The following is a 22,750-nucleotide window of genomic DNA, read 5'->3' as shown; positions in this document are numbered from 1 at the left end:
GCGAAGACTTAATACCAAATTTCAGTTATTCCGGTTGCACAATGTGGCAAAATAACAAAAATCGGCGGGTACCGATCCATGGGTACAATATGCCGACGTCGGCCTATGTAGAAAAATTTCCGATGGAAAGTTTTATACCTCCAAAGAAGACTAAATACCGGGCGAACAGACGGACATGGTTATATGGACTTAGAATTTTATGCTGATCAAGAAAATATATACTTATAGGGTCTCCGCCAAATATTTCGATGTATTACAATCGGATGTGGAAACGTCGTAATGTTCGGCCGGGTCGAACTATTTCGTTTCGATGTTGGTAGTATCTCATCAGACATATCGGCTGTGGAGTGGCTTCCCTGTCATCGAACTTTTCATTTCTCAAATGCAAGTTGTTTTTTATAGTGATGAGCTTTTTTCTCATTCAACCTGTATGGATTCCACGATAAACGCTTTTAGAGCAGCCTTCGAAAGTTATGAGTTTGGCTCTGAACGCTAACACTCCGTGATCACACTTTTTTCATATGTTTTTCAAGCCTCAAGCTGATTTTTATTTTTTCTAAAAATTTTGACTATTAGGAAGAATATCATTTTTAGTATTAAATTCTTGTGGAGTTGAGCTCGATGATCGAAGACTTTTCGCAAGTGAATATTTGAATATGAATATTTTCTTTATACATGTTTTTCTTAGTATAGCAAATCTAAACCGGCATTGGTATGGTCATATTAGTTCATTGGTCTTACCTTCATACTATACGCTGGATAATATCTTTATTGCTTAAAATGTAATATGCTCCAAATTTTCTTCAGTCACAGTGTGATTTATAGTAACTGAAACCAAATATTTGTGAAGACTCTCAGAACTATAGTCAAATGTTATTGCAGAATTTTTAACATTTCTTCTACGTTTTAGTTCTTATTTGTCCAATAAATCGACTGACTATATTAACATTACTCGTATGGCTAATTGCAGTAGAGGATGGGCTCTACTTTTTAGTTTTTCTTAAAATGAACCAACTATATTAACCTTACTTGTATGGCTAGTTGCAGAAGGGGGTGGTCTTAGAAACAAGTGTTGGATCACGTATTAAGGTGTCATAAAACAGTTTGTCCCTACACTTTGGTGACAAATTGCTTGTTTCTAAAACGCACCTAGTTTTTATCCATTAAATCGCACTTAATTATTTATATCCTTTTCCATGTATGTATCTATATGTGTGTTCAGCACACACTTCTATGCTTATGCGTTTAAATAGAGTGGACAAAAGATTAAAAGTTAACATGGTTTCATTTCATGAGGGTGTATATTCTTCTTCATGCAACCCATAAATGCCGACATCTGCATATAACACAAATATGCCAACAACAACAACACATCTTACATTACCTCACATTTATGGCAGACAGTCTTCATACTTCCATTAACGAGAATACTTTAACAACACTTTATTGCTGATGCATAGTATATATTAGGGTTATGACTTTTTTACAACCTCATATCCCTGTATCATAGCGTGATGAGTTTTGCCATAAGATTACATAAAATCTTAATTATAAGGTGATTCGGTGAAAAAACCTCACGCACAAAATGATTTTAAAATTTGAATTTATCAAAATTATGGACAATTTTTTGAAGTCACTGAAAACAGATATATAATTATAATAAACTTTTGAGCCACATGAGATAATTAAAATGACATAAAATTTATTTCTCACTATTTTTCTTCAATTCTGAGAATTGTAAAAATGTCGTAAACGCTTTTATTCAAAAATATAATTTTTTAACAAAAAACAAAAAAATTAAAATTTTTTCAAAGTGACTTTTTTCGCGACTTTTTTAATATTTGAATGAAATAAACGTTATTAGTAGGCTTATATTTATTCATTCGTGCAACAAAAAATAATTTTTTGAAAAATTTTTTTTTTTTATTTCATATATTTTTTCAAAAAATTATTTTTTAAAATCGATTTGTGCGTGAACTTTTTTTATATTTCAATGGAATAAACGATAGCATAGTGATTAATAGGCAAAAGTTCATTCATCCCTGCTACAGGAAATCATTTTTGAGAAAAAATGTCAAAAAGTCATAACCCTAGTATATATGTATGTAGTGGCGGTGGTTGTTTGGTTACCTTTCACATTTATAGCACAACTAATTTTTTCACTTTCCTGGTACAAGGAAGAATTCATTTGAGTTTCAATGGGGTTCATTTATATGAAGTAAAGTTTTTTTTTGTATAGCTCCCTTTTTTGTTGTGGGGGTAATATGATGGGAGATGTGGGCAGCTGCTGTGCACTGTTTGGCGATAAGACGCGTTCTTCGTGTTGAAGATTGTCTTTGGAGCTGCAATTGGTTGCTGTTTCAATGGTTTGCATTGTAGGTTTCCTGTTTGCGATGGAAAAGAATATCAATGTGATCACGTTCTCCAAGGTATTGCATTTTCCCTAATTTTTTCTTCACACAAAGTGCAGCAATAAAACACAGAAAGGTAATAAGTGTTTATTTCCAAACAAAACCGTAAATTTTCTTTGTTATCAATAATTTTATCGGAATTGGTTTCAATTTTGCTGCAATTATTTGTATCTAGGACGTTGTTGGTCCTTGAGAGAATTTTCGGCACTTAAATAACAAAAATTATAACTTTATTTGTGAATTACTGTTCAAAGAATGTTTACTATAACTTTTGATGTGGTCGATATTTTGCTACAAAGAACGGAATTCGCTGTCCTTCATACACAAAACTTAAAGCGAACTAAATACATTATATAACGACCAAATAATATAAATTTTGTTTAGATTTCTCCTTTACGGCTTCGTCTCTTCGAGCAGCAGGCAATCATCAATTAAATCTTGTAAATTTGTGTAAATAACTTCAAGAAATATTTACATATATGACAATTAGTAATAGAGCTACCCAGCAAAACAAATGATGATTATCAGACACATCTCCACCGGACAATTCGGAAAGTTCCTTCCGGCTTTTGTTCAACTTGTTCGAAGATTTTGTTTCTCGTTTGTTTGGCTTTCTATTAACCGATTCACCGAGAAAATCAAAAAATCGACTTTCGGCAATCGATATTCGTCATTCCCACCAACAATTTTTCATAGGACTCGTTGTCGAATGGCGAACCTGTTCATCACAAAATCTTTCAAATCGATCTCGAAGCCGATTAAATCAATTTTGATTTGATCCAATAAAATCGAAAAAAGATTTCTATATTATTTATTAAAATCGAAAATTCGAATTTCTTGTTAACGTTCAAGTAGTACTTCACTATTTTTAGAAGTGTTTAAACGGTAAATGTATATTTATAGTATTTATTTCAACAGGTTCCGGTTAGGTCTTTAGTCAGTTTGATTTTTTTTGACGAGGGTTATGGCATAGATTTTTTCCAACGGAAATTTGTACACTTGGTTTGGCTCCGTGATCTTCTACGGTAAAACCCTCAGGTCTTCTATCGTAAGATCCCCAGATCTTCTATAAGTAGACCTCAGGTTTCTATAAGTAGACGTCACGTGTTCTAGAAGAAGGCCTCCAGATCTTGTGTAACAATTCCTGCATATTTTCTAAAATAAATCCTCCAGCTCTTCTGTAAGATGGTTTTCTATAAAATGACCTCCTGGTCTTCTATATGAATGCGTTCAGGTGTTCTATAAGAAGACCTCCAGATTTTCCATAAGGATACATTCAGGTTTTCTATAAGAAGCCCTCCAGTTTTTTTTGACGAGGGTTATGGCATAGATTTTTTCCAATGGAAATTTTTACACTTGGTTTGGCTCCGTGATCTTCTACGGTAAAACCCTCAGGTCTTCTATGGTAAGATCCCCAGATCTTCTATAAGTAGACCTCAGGTTTCTATAAGTAGACGTCACGTGTTCTAGAAGAAGGCCTCCAGATCTTGTGTAACAATTCCTGCATATTTTCTAAAATAAATCCTCCAGCTCTTCTGTAAGATGGTTTTCTATAAAATGACCTCCTGGTCTTCTATATGAATGCGTTCAGGTGTTCTATAAGAAGACCTCCAGATTTTCCATAAGGATACATTCAGGTTTTCTATAAGAAGCCCTCCAGTTTTTCTATAAGAAGACCTCAGATCTTCTATAAGAAGACTCTAGCCTTCTAAAAGAAGCTTGCAAATATTCTATAAGAAGTCCCCCTCCTTTTCTTTGAGAAGGCCCCCAGATCTTCTTTAAGAAGGCCTCCAGATCTTCTATAAGAAATCCTGAGAGAATGGCCTGTGCTCTTCTATGAGAAGACCATCTGCCCTTCTATTAGATGACCTTCTGCACTTCTATGAGAAGACGTTCTGTCCTTCTATGAGAAGTAAATTTGGGTAATCTAGTTCATAGTTCACTGTCCTAGTTCACAATCGTAAGAGTAACGCCATAAAAATGAACATATAATATTACGTATATGTAGTTTGTTCAGGTCGTTCAATTGAACTGGATTGACACAACTCTAATGAGAAGACCTCCTGCTTTTCTATAAGAAGACTCCCTACTCTTCTATATAAAGACCTACAGCTTTACTATAAGAAGACCTCCTGCATTTCTATGGGAAGACGTCCTGCCCTTCTATAAAAAGACATCCTTCAGAAAACATAATACGTTTGTTATTTTTTAAGTGTTCCGACACGTGGTACTCTACGATTTTTAGTGATCCGGCAGTCGGAACACTAAAATGTTAAGTGCTCCGCAGTTGGAACACTACGATTTTTAGTGCTCCGGGATGCGGTACACTACGATTGTCGTTGTGCTCCGGTACAGTACCACTAAAATATTTGTTAGTGTTTGTGTTCCGGACCGGTACGTTATCGTAGTGTACCTATCCATCAGTTGTACGGTACAGAACACTATGGTACGTTACCATAGAATTTTTTTCGAACTCTGTGGCTGGATTCCTGGGGCTCAATTCTGTTTCTATGAAAATGTGACAACTTTTATAAAGGAAAAAACTATCAAATGAAAAATATTATAAAGGAAATATTTTTCCAAAGATGTAAATTCGTTAAGATTGGAAAACTCAATTGTTAACATTTGTCAATAGATGGAGTTAAGCTCTGTTGTTACGATATCATAACAACATTCTGTTAAGTAGTTAACAATTTCAGGCTTTTTTAACTGCTTAGTTCATATTCAATGAACTGGAAACTGCTATGGAATACAATCCTAAGTCCAACTTTTTGCTTTCCTACAATTCGAATAAGCCGAAATGCTCTTTAAAGCAGTTTTTAACATTAACATACCCCTGTTGTTGATAAAATGTTTATATATTTTGTTTCATAAACATATTTTCATTATGCACCTTTTCCAGTCTTTACAATTCTATGTCTTTGTTTTTTTGACATTTGACAGTTTTCTCCTTTATTAAAGTTTTTATTTCACATTTTCATTGAAACCAAAGACATAGAACAAATAAGACTAGACAAAATGCATGCAACAAAAAATGTGTACGAAACTATGTATAGAAACATTACCCTTAACAGGTTGCAGTTAATTCAAAATCGCAACCAAGGAGGAACATTTCATGTAATTGTATCAGAAACGAAATTTATGAATTCAGGGATCTATTCAAGAATAATTCCATGTCAATTGGATCGGTAAATTCGGTTAAATATGTAAAAATGTATAAAAGAAAAAAAAAATGTTATTTCACCATATCGTAACATAACATTAGGCCTGTTCGATAACTTCGCAAGTAAAAAGTATGTGCAAGTTCTTGCAACCACTTGTAAGTTCTGTCACTTCTCTTTTACTGAAAAAATTTGTTATCGAACAGCATTTTGTAAAAGTTTGTACAAATTTGTACAAACTTTTGGGTTATCGTACAGAGCTATTATGTTAAATTCAAAAGCCATTCACTGAAGAATGATAGCAAAAAATGTCTTATCTTGTTGTATTTATGTCTTTGTTAAACAGAATTGAGCCCCTGGTATTGCCACATAATGTTTTCGTGAAAACCACACAAAACTAAACAATCTGACATCATGAATGATAAATTAAAGCAAAAATAAAAGAAAACAAAAGGAGAAAGAATTTAAACAAGTTATTTTGCATTGTTAAGTTGATTTTTTTAATCTTCAATTACAAAAACAATAGAAAAATTGATAATCCAATAAAAATCAACTTTCTTTTCAATTCGCATTTCTATAGTGTTTTCTAATCATATGTTTTTGTTTTGTTTTCTTTGATTTCTCTAATGTTGCCATATTTATACTAAATAATAAGATTTTCGGAATTCACCAAATCGATCGAAATCTGAAGAAGCTTAAACAAAAACGATCGAACTGAAATTACGGAATTGAAACAATACCGATCGGAATCTGTGACATGCCCGATGTTTTAGTTTTGTTTGCTTTTTTTCCTATAAATACATTTTATGCCATACGGCATAGTGTCCAAAAACCACTCTTCCAAAACAAAAAATGTTAAAAATTAGTTTTGACTATTCATATAATGGGCTTAAGTATATATAAAATTGAAAAATATCAAAAACAAAAAAGAAGCACCGAAAGGGTTAACGTCTAGCCAGAGATTCTAACTGACGAACTACCCGGCAATCTGTTCGGATCCGTTGTGATTACAAAGAAATGTAAACACTTATTACTCCTTACTATGTTATGAGTACGATGGCACAGAGCGAGTGTATCCGACTATGAATCCTAGGGATGTGTGTTCAACGCTCACCTTGCGGGCTTTTTGTTGACAAAATAAAGAACAGATGATGGTGCACATGTTAGCGTTTAAACATCCCTTAATGTTCGTACGCGTGCCCGAACGTGTAGTGTGTTCGGCTACAAATCAGAAGTTCGCATGATCAAATCTTGCAGAGAGCGAAATAAAATAAAAATATAAAGTGTGTTGAAATTAAAAATAAATTCCACCTCAACTGTTCAAAAAATAGAATTTTAAGCTTATTTTTCAACTTCTAGCAGCCACAGAATAATAGTGATAGAATTACTAGTAATTGAGTGCGACATGCACTCGTTAATGTAATGGGTTATTAGGGTGTTTTGTAAGTAGTTACGACTACCAAAATTTACTATAAAACTCCATTATTTGGTAAGGATTTTTTGCTGGGTACGTACGCCATTGCAGCAGTTGCGCTTTAGTAGGAAAGAACTTTTTTCCGTAATTGCCCCTATTCTTTCGAAAAAATTTTAGAATTCTATATTTTTCTTATAGTTAAAAACAAAAGATCTTCTATGAACCTGACACGTTTTGGATTCAAAGACGGTTTTAGTAACGATATAATTTCCGTCCGAACTCTCACATTTCGATTTACTGGGAAAGTGTGTACAGATGTGCATTCGTGTACTTGCAATAAGCTTTAAGGTTATGTAACTTGTATGTATGTATGTTACAACTAAGCAAATTATTCTAATAACAAATTCACATGCAACATTGTACTTTGCTTTCTTTACTTTAACATTCAACTTACTTTAATTTCCCAAGAGTCACCAACTAAGACAAATATCAGAGCGAGAAAGAGTCTTGGACTGCATTTCCGTTTGAATTGCAGCAATGAAGAAATAGTAAATCTATTGGCAATAAATATTTGAATGGGAATGTGCTGTGTTGTTGTGTTCACAAATAATTGTTAATTTCCTTACACTCAGTCTAATGGCTTAAAAAGGTATATATTTATATATACGAGTATACTTTGATGCGATCAAAACTGTTCCTCATCGATATAATGGTTTTCACTTTCAAATTCGTATCAAACAATTTGGATAAGTTCTAGCCATATCCCTCCGTTTGGGCGTCTGGTTGGCTATTGATCGACTGGTTCAAAGCACAAAATATTCGCTAAGTGCATTTTTACGGAGAGTTTTAACCTAAACTTTTTGTCTTGAGGTCTGGGAGTTAGGGAATTAGAGTTTTGCTCACAGTGCCGGTGTTTGATATGTCCGCGAAATTTTAATGTGCAGCTCTTCTGGTTTATCACCTCAAAATGGTCTTATATCTTTTTAAAAATTTTACCGCATGGGTGTTAAACATTCCAAAACATGATCCCAGATTATATTGGACACATAAAAGAATTTTTAAACGAAAACAAAAAATAGACACAAAGCACGGTGGACGATTGGTTGTTGTTATTTTTCGACAACTATCAAAATAGTTATGTGCATTCTCTGCAATGTGGAGACACATGACGGTGGGAGTAGTTAATTTGGTTTACATATGCGGCTACGAGACTTTTTAGATGTTTCGGTTGAATTCGCATTTAAACGAATTCATCAGTTACATTTATTCTTGAGCTCGAGTCGTCATAAAATTGGGGAAGAGTTCTTTGCTTCAATGCAAAGAACTAAGAGAACTGATGAGTCCAAGTGGCGTTGGACGAAACTAGTATTCTCTGCCATCCCCAAAAGTAATCAATAACTACACCCACTTTAAACTTGTTGTTTTTAAATTTGAAAACAACAAACATGAGATTAAGCTTGACTTGCACACAAATAGTAAGTAAAACACACATCTCAACAAAACTGCCAAAGTGAATCTGAAAACAGTTTTAGTATTTCAGTATTTGTTGTCTACGGAGAACGAAGCGAAGGGTTTAGATATTGAAGCTAAAAAAAACAAACCTGTCTCATTGAAAATAACCAGTCTGGTACATGTTGTTAAAACACAATGAGCGTATGTGCATTTCGGTTTGTTCTTTGTTCTCGCCATTTATTGGTTTCGGATTTCGTATCCATTTATCATTAATGTACCAATACACATTTCAATAACTATCGGGTTTTTAGTATTTTGCACATTTCATTGCATTTTTTGTTTTCTTTTCATGATTTTGTTATTGTTGTTGTTTTTTATTGTTATACATTTATCGTTTTATACATTTTTACATTTCTATCGTTAGGGCTCATTGATTCGTAACGGGTTTTTGTTTTGCTGCAGACAACAATTGAGCGAACAGAGCACAAAAAAAAAAACAAACTGTAAACAATTATTTAACACCATTCAACAGTGTCAATAGTTAAAAAAACACGAATTGTTGTTTGTAACGTTTTGCTAGTTTTTATTTTTTGTTTCGTCTTCTGAAAATATATTTAAGTGCGGTTAGTTCCCATGTCAAATGAAAAAAAATCACCAAATTCCCAAAAGTTACTTAAGAAGTGTTGCACAAAACAGAGGAAAACCAAAAACCATCTACAAATTGATTATGAAACATTCTTAACCTCCACGCTAAGGTCAAATACCTATTTCGTTGTGTGATGATGCTGGGCCATAATAAGAACCATAATAACTATATACATACATCGAAACAAATATGACAATGATGATGACTAACAAACATAAAAGGTCAATATAGTTACAACGACTACAGTATTGGCATAGAATATGGAGACTAGGCTATAACATGAAATGCTTTAATGGTAAACATCTTCTCTTTTTTCATTGCCTTTAGGTCAATTGAACTTAATTGGAAAGTACATATGAGAGGCGTATCTCCATCATCACATAGTATGTATTGTATGTATGTATCATCACATAGTATGTAGTATGTATTGTATGTATATGACATGTATACCCTCACATATGTAGGCAGAAGCTAAAATCAATTTTGTAGATATATGAAACGTTGTTTATAAACGATAATTGGTTAAATCAGGCAGATGGAATAAGGCTATAGAAATATTCTTTGGAAAACTGCAAATGACAAATTTATTGTCTTATATTTCTAACGTTTTTCCTTTCCTCTTTTTCTATATGATAGAGGAAAGCGATAATGAAAATGTCAGACTTTCTAAAATAGTTTGTGACTCTTGTCGAATTTGGATCCCTGTTTAGTTTTGTTCCCCTGCAGTCTGAGCGATCTTTGATGATAATTTAATCATTAAGATTTTCGTTATACTGTGTATCTTATGGAGGAAGTTTTGTATGCCTATGTCTGCCGCGAACCTATAGTAGTCCCAGCCATTGGCGAAAAATAAAAATCAAAATTTGCTAACGGTGGTGGCATTTTTCATTGGGATAGCTGTTACAAATTTTTTAATAATCTGGCTTTGTTGTTGTTTTAATAATTTATTAAAACAAAAGATTTCTTAGTGGAGAAAAGTTAAAATTGATCGCCTAGGAGTAAGACAGTGAAGACTACAGTTTTGAACTTCGCCACAGGTTCTCATCAGCTCCATAGCTATCTTTCAATAATTTCTTCAAAAAAAATTATACCCAAATTGTATAGTTTTCTTTGGTACCCCAAATAACCCTAAACCGACAACATTGTTCAAAATATACTTTCATCTACTTTACGTGTTCTGAGTTTTTCAATCTCTTGTACTCTTGAAGAAAAGCTTCTAAGGACAGATCTCTTTATGCTAATTACAATGTAAATCAAACGAAAAATATTAAAATATAAATATATTGCAATTTTTAAATTGTATTGAATCGAGTATCTGAAGTGAGTTGCAAGCATTTTTATGTTCGAAACGTTTGCGCATACTATTTCCTTCGTATTATTTAATTTAAATTAGGTGTTAAGTTGTTGCTGTGAAGGTATATGATATGTTTATATGCTCGTTTTTCTGTTAGGAAAGCTACTGGAGTTAGTTGAGTAGGTTTGGCAGGGCAGTTCAAAACGCTCAGCGTATCGTGCGGGCCTGTACAGCATGTTAGATTAGTTGATGTTCTTCGGTTTCAATGGATGGGGCACTCTGTCGTATGGCTGGGGCAGCCTTCTGACAGGTTGGAATATTGTTCCATCGCGTTGCCCTTATATCGCGGACCGCACTGGCGCCACATAGCTTTCAATAGACAGACCAATCACGTTATAAGCGGTTAACAAAGTTTCTTTCTCTGCATCCAAAGTGCTGCCGGCTAGGGACTAGAGGATCTTGTTATTAAATCTCAGCTTGTTAGAGATAAATGTGGCACGCGCTCACGTCGTGAACACACTGTCAAATATGTTGGGATAGTTAATTGTCGGAATTGTGTTACCCTCGAATAGGACATTCTACTTTGTGCTCATCTCCGTAGTCTATATGGTGAACAGCGTGGCCGTAGGTTTAATGGTGAATATTAGCATATTCCTCACCCGGAAAATGTGGTAAGATCGATCAAATAGGAGTTAAGCTCTTCGCAAATAACATAAGGGAACCTACCCGACACCAAGATCTTACAATTATTCGTCCCCATACGTAACGATCTGAAGGTCGTATGGAGGCGTTGGAATATACGAAAGGTAAAAGTTAAACAGTTCCCACCTTGAAGAAACTACCTGTTTCATTCTACGCAGCTTCGACTTCTTGTAAATTCCGGATAATTGAATATCCAACGTATCAAACATTGCCGGAGTAAAGGTAGGTAGAAATATAAAAATTTTCACGTACAAATCGATTTTAAAAAATATTTTTTTGAAAAAATGTATGAAATGAAATTTTTTTCTCAAAAATTATTGCCTTTTGCACGAATGAATAAACTTAAGCCTACAAATGTCATACACAAATCACTTTAAAAAAATTAATATTGTTTATTTTTTAATTATATCTTTGAAAAAGGCTTTTACGACATTTTTATGATTCTCAGAATTAGTAAGAAACAAATGTTACGTCAGTTTGGCTCTACGTCTCATGCGTCTCTAAAGTTTATTTTCAACTTTAATTCTGATAAATTCAAATTTTAAAATAATTTTGTGCGTGAAGTTTTTCACCGAATCACCTTATAATTAACATTTTATGTAATCTTATGTATAAACTTATCACCCTATTATACAGGGATATGAGGTTGTAAAAAAGTCATAACCCTAATATGGACCTGGGCGACCATTCAGTGTAGAATTCGTTGCTTAGTCACAACAATGAACTTGTAAAGTTTTTTCATCTTTTGGAAGTAAAAAAGGCCGCCTACACTAAAATGGTGAATACTACTTGAGTGGTCTTGCCACAGCTAAGATCGCCATTGCAAAACATAACTGTCATATCAGTGATTCTATTTCGATTGTGCTTTATTTTATATCGCCTAGTCTGAAAAATGTGCTGAACACAGTCTGATACCACTAAATGATAGGGTTTTAAGTGTTGAAAAACTAAGAAAACACGAAAAAACGTTATGTTCTGGTCGTGGAATGTTGATTGTGAAGTTGTGGTTATTTTCTGCAGTAAGTGGCGTTTCTTATGAGGCCCAAACTTGAAAATGCTGCTGTATTTTCTTTAGTTTCCAAGATTTGTGGCTTGTTATGAATAAACTTAATAAGCTAAAAATTAAATTTTAATTTGCATTTACATATTTAATTTGTAACATTTGTACATTTTCTGTGTTCGTTTGACAAATATAATAAAATCAATTATTTTAATCACGTCGAAATACATAAATAAAGATAAACTGATACTGGTATAATGTTTATTTTGTAAACAGTTTATGTGTATAAAACCCTGTAACGTACGGATAAAAAGTGTAACTATGGTGGTATAAATGTGTAGAAGATGGAATCATCAATTTACTTCACAAATTAAGTTTTTTATTACCATACGTCAAACATTCTGAACCCGACATCTGCCTTGCAAAACTATGTTTATTTATATCGCATTTTTACTGTGCACGTTCGCTCACAAATTATTGTAAAATAAATTAAATAACGAATCAATTTTATTTACGAAATTGTTGTTTAATCCATACATTTCAGTTTGAATAAATACATTTTAATTTATATTTTTCTGTTAAGGTTACCTTGTTTTATATACCATGAAAACCATTAACATAGATTTTTGAACTTGGTATAAATTGCCAGGAAAAGGTCAACATTTGAAAGATTCAACAAAATAAATATGTACATATGTATATACAATTTGTAGGAGAGTTAAAGATTAAAGAATTGTCAATTAAAAAGCTTACAAACGCCTCGCTTCTTTAATAATCAATTTAATTGAAATTCCCCTTGTTGACTTTTAATAACAATCCGCAGCATTGGCCATTGTCGTTCCTTGTTTATTTTTTCCTACCTGTCAGTCATAACAGTTTAACATCAAATACTCAGAATGGCAATAAAGTCCTCATTGAAGGGAAACTTTATTATCTGTTGTCGTTGCGGCCCGGCACAGTATTTTTTATGGCCATAGTTACATGGTTTATGAGTGCATCTGTTTTTATGTCTGAATATAATAACGGGTCGGTCAATTGTAAACTTTCGAGTTTATTACTCTCAGCGTACATCAATTTTAAAATGGCTTTTCAATTGCACATACCAGGGAAACTGGCCGTGGTATTCTTTTGTATTTATTTATAAGCAGGGCGGCGGGGAGGGAGAGAATATTGTTGCAGTCAATATGTACTGCGTATATACTATAGTAGAGTGAGCAGTAGTAGGAGTAGCCACAAGAGGCATCTTCACATTCTGCTCAGTCACTTGCAAGTAAAGTCGCTTGCAATTGCTTTAAATTAAAGCAAATGAATATTTATAGAGTTAGCGCAGGGTGGTGGTGGTGTTTGCTACAAGCTGCTTTGTGATTTTTGTTTCTGAACAATTGTTGTTGCATTTGTTAAGGCCACTTAATATTAATAAATTATATTTATTATTTTTTTATTTTTCATTTCGCCTGATAATAATTTCACTTTCTTTTTTTCACTTAATATACTTTCAGATAACTTGCAGATGTCACCACATTGGTTTTTATTACATTGAAAATATTTTACATACATGTGAGTATGGGATGGATACATCATTCATCACTTGATAAAAGTTTAATTTTAATATTGGAAAAAAACGTAGCATTCATTTGTATGCATACATATGTGCGGATAAGTAAAGGATTGTCATAAAATTTAAATACATTTTGTAAAAATATTTGCAAAAAGGGTGTTAATGAAATGGAAAGAATATAATTAAAGGGAATTTGTGAGACTGCTGTCATGATGTAATGATTTACCGTCTTTGGTTCTCTGACCAGGCAGCATCTCATGTTCAACGGTAGGGAAAATATTTCCTGAATTTTTCGGTCATATAAAACTTCTTTATATCTGGTGTCTTAAGACGCGACGTTCAGAATCAGCGATAAAATGTAGATAATATGCCATTGAGCTTAGTATAAATCGGGTTGCTTTCAATGGTATGAGAGAAGCCTGCCTTTTCCCTTCTGGGAGGTTTGTAGGAACAATTATTATATTATAGCTGGTACATACAGCAATAGCTGCATCGGTTCTTTTCATTCGAGCGATAAAAACGCTCCTTAGGCTGTCTTTAATTCTATACTGAATATTCAACCCCCTAGATATTAAAGTTCAATATCGGATATCCAGAACTGTTTTCTGGCTCAAATGTGGCTATGCTCCCGGTAGTTGGGCTAAGTGACAGAGGAGGTGATATCGACTAAATTTCGACATAGCGGACATAATCATTCCGAAAATAATTTTGTTGATTCAGTGGAGACCAATACCGGACAACGTAGCTACTTTCTTCGATGGATCGAAGGTGGGGAAAGGGACGGGAGCTGGATTGCAATGTCAAGAATTGGACATCAGATCATATGAACTTAGCGGAAACTGCCGTGTTTTTCAGGCTGAGGTTTTTGCAAAGTTTAAACCCTTGGATTTGTTGGAGGGATTGGCGGTGTTTACAGGTAAAGTGGTCACGACTGTTGAGAATTTTTGATCTATCCTAAAAACTTTAAGAGTGGTTGTTAAATTTTGTTGGGTACCGCGGCACTACAACGTTAAGAGAATGCTGATGAACTACCTATACTGGGGGTTGTCAATCTGCCGACCTACTGGTTGAGGACTGTGTCAATCTTCCGCTCTGCTTCTTTCTTAACAAACATAACCAGTTCTACTGTGAACAAAATCGCCAGGCGTTGGTTAATTTAAGGCGTAGTGCTCCGATATTGCATACCGTAGGCTCTGTGAAAATGAGAAAGAAACCGAAAGGATCAAGCACCAACCCTTGTCCTATGAACAAAAAGCACAGTTTGTTTGTTGTCCATGAGATTGAATGTTTTTTTATACCCTCCACCACATAATGGAGGGTATATTAAGTTTCATTTGCGACCCTATAAGCTGCGACAATTCTACATCGATATAGCCATGCCCGTCCGTCTGTGGAAATCACTCCAGCGTGCGAACGGCTTGAAGTAAGCGGATAAGATTTTGGTCAAATGTATTGTAGATCCCTAAAACTTTTGTTATTGAAAATGGACAATATATGTAGGCCCTCGTTTTGGTATAGCTTTTGATGATTTAAGGAATTTTGAAAGCATTAGCTCCATTTAACCACCGAATTTGTTTTAATTTGGGATTTGTGTTTCCAGAGGTGAAAAAACATTTTCAAAAAAAAATGTCGGTACCACCCGATTTCAGATATTTTAAAGTTTTTATGTATAGTTTCTCTCTTAATTGACTGTATTTTGTATATTATTGTTACTGGAAGTCAACAAATTCTAAAAATGTTAGACATAGATCAAAAGTTTGGTATTTGCTTCATATCACGATATCAGGTATTTTCAAGTTTTCATCTACATTTTCGTCCTAAATTGAACGTAATTTGGCATTTATGATACTCAGTGGTTAAAAACTTCTACATCAAAAATTGTGGACATAAGTCCATGTTTTGATATAACCCCCATAGAACTATACCTCCCGCTTTTCCGTATTTTTATGGTTTTATCCTCATTATCCCAGCGAAATGGCGGGAAAATGGCATTTAACCTTCGCTTCAAAACTTTTCTCCAGAAATTTGTCGGTGCAGGTCTTGTTTTCGGTTTTTAAAGGTTTAGTCACACACATTATTTATTCTTCGTTGGGCCAATAACATATTTTTGCATAGAATAGGTCCACGTTTAAGTAGAACGCCACCGCCCGATTTTTGGATGAAATCTGGTTTCAATATAATTTACGGTAACGCTGTTTTCAATTCCTACATCTCTTCTATAGACCTGAAACCTTGTCGAAATACAGCGGGAACCTTAAATGGCAACAGGGCAGGTTAAGTTAGATCCTAGCAACTGTTCGACTAATTTATTTTCTATCCCTAAAAGACAACAGTGGAGGTAGTTTCTCTCATATGAAAGAGTACACCCGATTCCAGTTTCCAGACGTTTCCACATATATTAAATACGGCCCATCTCTTATTCTAGTCTAATGAACGTAAAGCTTTCTTCAATATTAAAAGTATTAAATAGTTCTTCAAAAAATTTCCACACCCTTTATCGAGCTCCTCTACCATAAAAACATATGTGGGATATGTATGTGGACTGCGGCAATGCATCAGCATAACTTTCATTATTAATTTTCTCCTTTGGCAAAAAGTCATCATAACTTGTTCATCATTTATCACATGTTTCGTTGGCCTGATACCAGCAGCAGTAGCACCACCACCGCCACCTACATATTCATTTAAATGCTTTGGCATTCAGTTTCCGTTTCACCGTTATATATGAAGTGAAGTGCAATAATAACAGTAGTTGTGTCATCCCTAATGGGTGAGGTCCTAAAGCTTGTTGTGCTATAGCTATAGTTGTAATATTTTTTATCTGCTTTTACTGAATGTTTGTTTTACGGTGGTGATGGTTGTGGTGGCTGGACGCTATGGTAAATGCATAAATCTAGCCTTATGGCGTTTGTCAGCAGCAGCAACGAAGTATAACAGTCAACTTTTTATGGCATATTTTCTTTAATTGCTCGAATGCAAATGGTTGATGTTCATATTTAGGGCCGAAGTATTGCCACCTGCCACTTGGCATATGAGCCGAGCGCGCAACACTTGTAATCCACCAGCAATTTGTCCCCTCAGTATTTATTTATTGCAATAACAACAACTACAACAAATGACAGTTGCATCATGTTGTAAGCTAGTACAAATTAACCAAAAACCAGAAATGCACACATGTATGAACACCTTATGGGAATTAAAAAAAAGTTGCAAAAAATTAATAATTTTAAAAACCTTGGTATGTACATACTCCTATGTGGGTGGTTTATTTGGCTTTCACAACTCTTTTTACACATGAACTATATTTGCATTAACCAGCATTTCATAGGCATGACTAATATATTCATTTTGCAAAATCCTGTATAAACATTTCTTTCCATGTTAACATCCCAAGTGACATCAAATATTTTATTTGACACCACCGGTTACAAATTTTTGATTGAATTATGAATTTTTTTCGTTTATATGTTTTTTTTGCTCAACAAGTTGTTGCTGATGTCAGAAATATGCTGGATTGTTTATTAAATTGTCATATCCAGATTGAACTGATAGCTCGAAACTATGACTATTGGTTTGGTTTTGTGATCCAGTTGATTTAAATAAATTCCTGTCACTTTTCCAGCTGAAAATATAACATTTTAAATTTTGGAATTTATGGAAACTGGAATGAATGCGCGTGTGAACTATGAGATTTAAATGTACCTGTAGTAGGATTCTCTAACGCATTTTTTGGCTACCGACAAATGTCGGTAAAATTAAAACACAAAATTATGAATGAAAAGTATGAATAAATTTGGCAACACTGTTGCTATCGGTAGAACTTATCGACAACTTTATTTTGGTTGCTAACTTACGGACAAATTTCTTTAATTCCCGAAATTATAAGCATTGTAATTTTACCGATTTTTGTCGGTAACCAAAAAATGCGTTAGAGAATCCCACTACTGAACTATTTGTGTGAGTGTGTGTGCAGTAGGGAAAATCTAAACTTTTTTTGGGGTTACCTATAAAAATTAAACCACAAATCAATTGGGGAGCTCTGAAGATAATTTAAAAAAGTTCTATTTAAAAAGAGTTAAAATAATGACCCAACTATAAACAGTAAAAAGTAGCTCAGTAAACTAATTTTTGTCTCTCTAGTTCTGTTGAATATCAAATTGTCACATCTATCTATGAGACAATTTATCACCTTTGATTCATTTATTCACTCATTGAGATGCATTAATATTTAAAACTATTATTATACATATTATATTATACACAATGTTTAAGTACATAGCATATTACTCTACTGGTCCAACACACATACATATGTATGGATATGCCATTTTTAGCAATGCAAATATTGCCGCTTTTTAATAAAAAATTCACATTTCTCGAACTTTAATGTATGCAAATGAAAAATGTAATTTGCTAAATTGTACTTTTTTACGAATTAGTGTCGAACAGTGCTGCAAACCAAATTTCTGTGAATGTTATTGCCATATTTGCATATTTCTTTACACTATGAAATGCATTTCAGGTATTCCGGCAGACAGGGGGCGTTGGGTCAACTGTAGTAGTAAAATGGAAGCTGTGCTTACAAAATTTTATGTTCGTCATGGGTTTCAAGAAAACAGAGGCAAACTTAACATAAAAAGCTCGTTGGACATAAATTCAAAAGTGATAACAGGAAAAACTCAAATTTATGTCGGAGAAGAAAGAAATAGAATAAACAATTTAAAATGCACATAATTTGCGTGAATTTCTGTTGGTGGCTTGAGATTGTCATGGTCACTGAAAAACGGTTAAAAGGATTTTGCAATTTACTTTTTTAGTTTCCGTACAATAAATAGGTGCATTAGAATTGTAGTTAAAGCTGTGAGTATTTTAAAATCTCTTAAACAATTGATCTTTCAAATTTAAACAATATTGCGAAATGAAATTTGGAATGAGAACCATGTTTCCGAAGTAGGGTTGATATTAGGAGGTTGTTTTAGAAATACAGTCGAACATCTCTATAATGTTGCAGTTGGGGACCGACGAATTACTACGTTATAGAGAAAATTCGTTATAGAGAAATCGGGGAAAATGATATAATTCAACATGTACGAGGAAATGTAAACAAACGAGTGTATATGAATAAATTTAAATTGAATTTTTGTTGGCACTGAAATCAAGTGATTTTATTTGATTTAACAATAAGCAATGGAAGAAAGAATTAAATCAAGAACTTTGTTATGATGCTCTGTATGGTCTTATCATTTTTAACGATGCCTGCAACTGGGAAAATAAGGGTAATTCAGAAGGTTCTCCACCTTTGTCAGATTGATTATTATTATGATTATTTTCTTCAATATCAGCGTCCAATTTCCGAGAAACTATGCATAGTAATAATTGAATTTTATAGAATTATTTATTTTTTGTTTCTCTTTTTAGTGTGAAATACAATAAAATGAGCATTGATCATTGATTTTTGATTTTTAATTAATTGTGTAGACTTCAATGATAAAATGTCAAATTATTTGTTATAGAGAGGTTATATTAGGTTTGTCCTCGTACTTACTTCAGCAACTTTTCCTTTATACAACTGTCAAAACTCGAAACATTTGTAATAATTATTACAAATTATCGAGTGCGCAGACAGGCATATTATGTGAGAATTTCCACTTGATACTTAAAATCAATTCGTTATAGAGAAGATTTCGTTATAGGGAAGTTCGTTAAAGAGAGGTTAAAAGAGGTGAAAAGGGTGGGAAAAAGCTGTGTTTTCAGGTTCAATTCGTTATAGGGAAGTTCGTTATATTTACTTATGTAGCGATGGCACTAAAGTTGGTACGACTTCGATGAGCAATTTAGAAATTAGGTATTGGGATTACTTTTGGCACTAATATACACGAAAAGTGGTAAATGGTACTAAATTTGGTATGCTAGGCATCGTGTAAACTGATGGAGTTTGAATTCACAATATTGATATTAAGTGGGGTTGAGATATAGATGAGGTTTGGCTTTGTTTTTCAACCACGCAAAACTCTTCTACAAGTGGTAGGTTAAGGTACTTTCTTTAGCTTATATGACTATTGATATGAGCAGGGACGTACGCAGGAGGGGGGGGGGGGGGGGGGGGGGGGCACGGGGGGCCCGGTCCCCTCCCGAAATGGTTTGGTCGAACAAATTTTTTTAAGCTACTGTAACTAGTTATTGTATTTTTTTTTTTCATAAAAATGTTTGTATATTTGAAGATTTCAAATTAAAACTTATATTTTCTTAAGTTTCTGAACAGAAAATGTACATCATTAACATGTTTTGTAAGAAAATATTTTAAAAATTTTTGTTTGTAAGCTGTTTTTGAGAGAAACTTCCAATAAAATCTGAATTACTTCTTCATGTCATATCATACCACTATCAAAAGCTAATTCCTTAATGAATATACCCCATGCCTATTATTTATTCGAACTGTATAGAGCTCTCGAGGCTTAAAACTTATCCGGTTATAACAAAAATAACGAGTTCAGTATTATGGGAATGGAAATATGTATATAAAAAAAATCTATTGAATAAAATGTATGAAGGGTCGGTCCTTCGTGGACTACATATTGAAAGCCAATTAGAAATTTGTTTTACTGCCATCGCCAAAATTTTGTTATTCTGTTTTAGACAAATTTGCTGCTAAACAGTATGAGAAAATAATGAAGACAAATGAATTTTTGTGCGTCACTTGATTTTTACTTATCATTACCGAAGTATAATTGTAACCTCAGACTTTAGATTACGAGATTATATACACTAGGATTGTATAGATTTTATCAAAATAATGATTTAAGACTTCACATATGTTTGGACGATATTCGTTTCAGCCAAGATGGAAGTACTTACCACCGTGTGTCCATCTGTATCTCTGTTTGTCTGCAGGTTGGAACTCATGATAACTCTCGGTCCAAGTTATGGATCTCGTAATGTTTTGTCAAAATTAAATTTAAGTCATATCGGTACCTCCGCCATAAAAGTTCAAAAATGTTCACTAAAATGGTCGAAGGGACTAACCGATTCGGTCTAAAATCGAACCTAATATGGTTAGCAAGATTACTTCCAAAAGTACATCAAGGTCCAAGAGAATATGTTTGGACAACATCTTCAGGTCTCTTATACAAATCTAACATAACTGCAGTTTAAAGACTGTTCGATGATTCTTTGGACATTTTGTAGTCTTGTTTACAGCGATATCCTACTTTTCGTGGACAAGTTTATGCTTCCTGACAAAGCTCTAAATACTACGGTGGCCAACTAAAGAACTAAGTCCATCAAAGTGTTTGTCATCGAGTCCAAAAACTTCTAAGCGTACAATTAAGAAAACAAATTATAACGCTTCTTTTGTAACATAATATTAAAAGTAAAAATAATCCTGGTATCAGAATCTATCTTTTTCGGTAAATAACACTGTGCAACATTTTTAAGGTAATCTTGTGCAAATAATTTGAAGTGAGGATTTTTTGAAAGTACAGACCCAAAGTACAAAACCCTAGTTCCGTTTTTTTGAGTCAGATACAGCTTGGATTTTATGGCCACATCTAAACATTATTAAATATCGACTTTTTAAACAACTCGGGGCTATATCTCTGAAACCAATGCAAATCTTCTTCTGACCTTTGCAGCAAATTTGTAGATAAGGGCCAAAATAAAATATTTTGAGAAATGAAAAAAAATAAATTTTATAATATATCTAAAAATTCCATAATTTGTATACATTTCGCACCATATCTCCAAAACTGTTAAATTTTTCTTAATGTTTTCATTTGGAAACATATCAACGACAACGACAGCCGATATTCTTAAAAATTAGGCTAAGATAATCGAAATAGTGAAAATCATGCTATAGCAAAGACAACGGCAATTCTTTGTTGTTGTAAAATTCTGCAATAAACCATAACGTGGACCTGTATGATTAAAAACTTCAATATACTTCAATAAATTTTACATGACGACATTACCGAACGTGGCCCGATATTGTCTAATTTCAATTCTAAATATCCTACTCTGTAAATATTTAAATTTGTATCCTTAGTCCCAATTTACATTAAACGATTTTTCTTGCGGCAATTTTTCTCGTTCTCTTTTAAACTTGCCTCTTGCGTTTATACAGGCAATTCTGTTTCTGCAAGTTTTGTTTTCAAAACAATGAAAATAATGTCAAAAACGAAAAATTTAAAAGGAATTGCCTGAAAATTGCCGGTACGAGCAATTTTTTTCCACTTCCATACCTCTTACGTGTCTCTCCTACAAACTGAGACTTGCCGCAAGTAAACTCGCCTAATGTAAATATTATGAATTCTTTCTATTGAATTTATATACTTTGTACCATTATTTCATATAAAATATAGAATAGAATATGTGCCAAAATTTCCAGTCCATCGAACAAAAATTTACCGAGATATGAGCTTTCGAAGGGAAACATTTATTGTGTTTTGTATGTGTTTTTGAAGTGACACTTTATATGTTTTTGTGGGACTATTGTACACATAAATCATGTGCTAACCGAGAGAGTCTTAAAAAAAACTGCTGACGGAGTCAGAAAAAATATCAATTTTGTACGGTGTTTTGTTTTTGTTAAAATCGAAATTTTGATTTTAACTGTTCAAAATTTTTAAAAATTGATTTTTTTAATTCCTTTTCGATAATGGACAAGATTATTAGGTTCGTAATGATCCCACAAAAATATATGCTGATCGGTTTATTCTTTTTCAAACTACAGTGGGTACCGCAAACTGCTTTAGTAAAAACAGTGCTTTATAAGCGGGCATTTTAACGTAAAATTTTTCAAAAAAAAAAAAAAAAATAGAAGGTAACTTAAGGTTTAGTAGGTTTTTTTATAAAAAATGCATGAAAATGGCTTTTCTCATGCTTAAAAGTGGCCATAACCCCTTAAAATAGATTTACGTAACGCTACACAACATTTGAATTTTTCATGATTTTTGGTCAAGTTGTGGAAGTTGAAGACAAAAATAACGAGACTTTTTGGGTATTTATATTAGCGATTGTGGAATGTGCCAACATAGTGTATTTTGAAAGTGGATCCTGGATTTGCGATTCATTGTCCCCTTATTTAAAGCGACAGCCAGCTATTTTATTTGGTTGA

The 22,750-nt window shown here is 33.4% G+C and overlaps 1 protein-coding gene across 9 annotated transcripts in view; it reads left to right on the top strand.

The window, feature by feature from the left end:
• Positions 1–22,750, top strand: part of LOC141396822 (uncharacterized) — a 319,005-nt gene that overhangs the window by 152,957 nt on the left and 143,298 nt on the right. For all 9 annotated transcript variants that reach the window (XM_073972485.1, XM_073972486.1, XM_073972487.1 and 6 more), the window contains one exon: positions 13,580–13,637. The gene's annotated coding sequence lies outside the window, so the exon portion shown is untranslated. The remainder of the gene's footprint in view (positions 1–13,579; positions 13,638–22,750) is intronic.

This window comes from Musca autumnalis, unplaced genomic scaffold (assembly GCF_047663935.1).
Source record: "Musca autumnalis isolate F117 unplaced genomic scaffold, ASM4766393v1 scaffold_3, whole genome shotgun sequence".
Classification (NCBI taxonomy): Eukaryota; Metazoa; Arthropoda; class Insecta; order Diptera; family Muscidae; genus Musca; species Musca autumnalis.
This window is presented reverse-complemented; position numbering and strand designations above follow the sequence as displayed.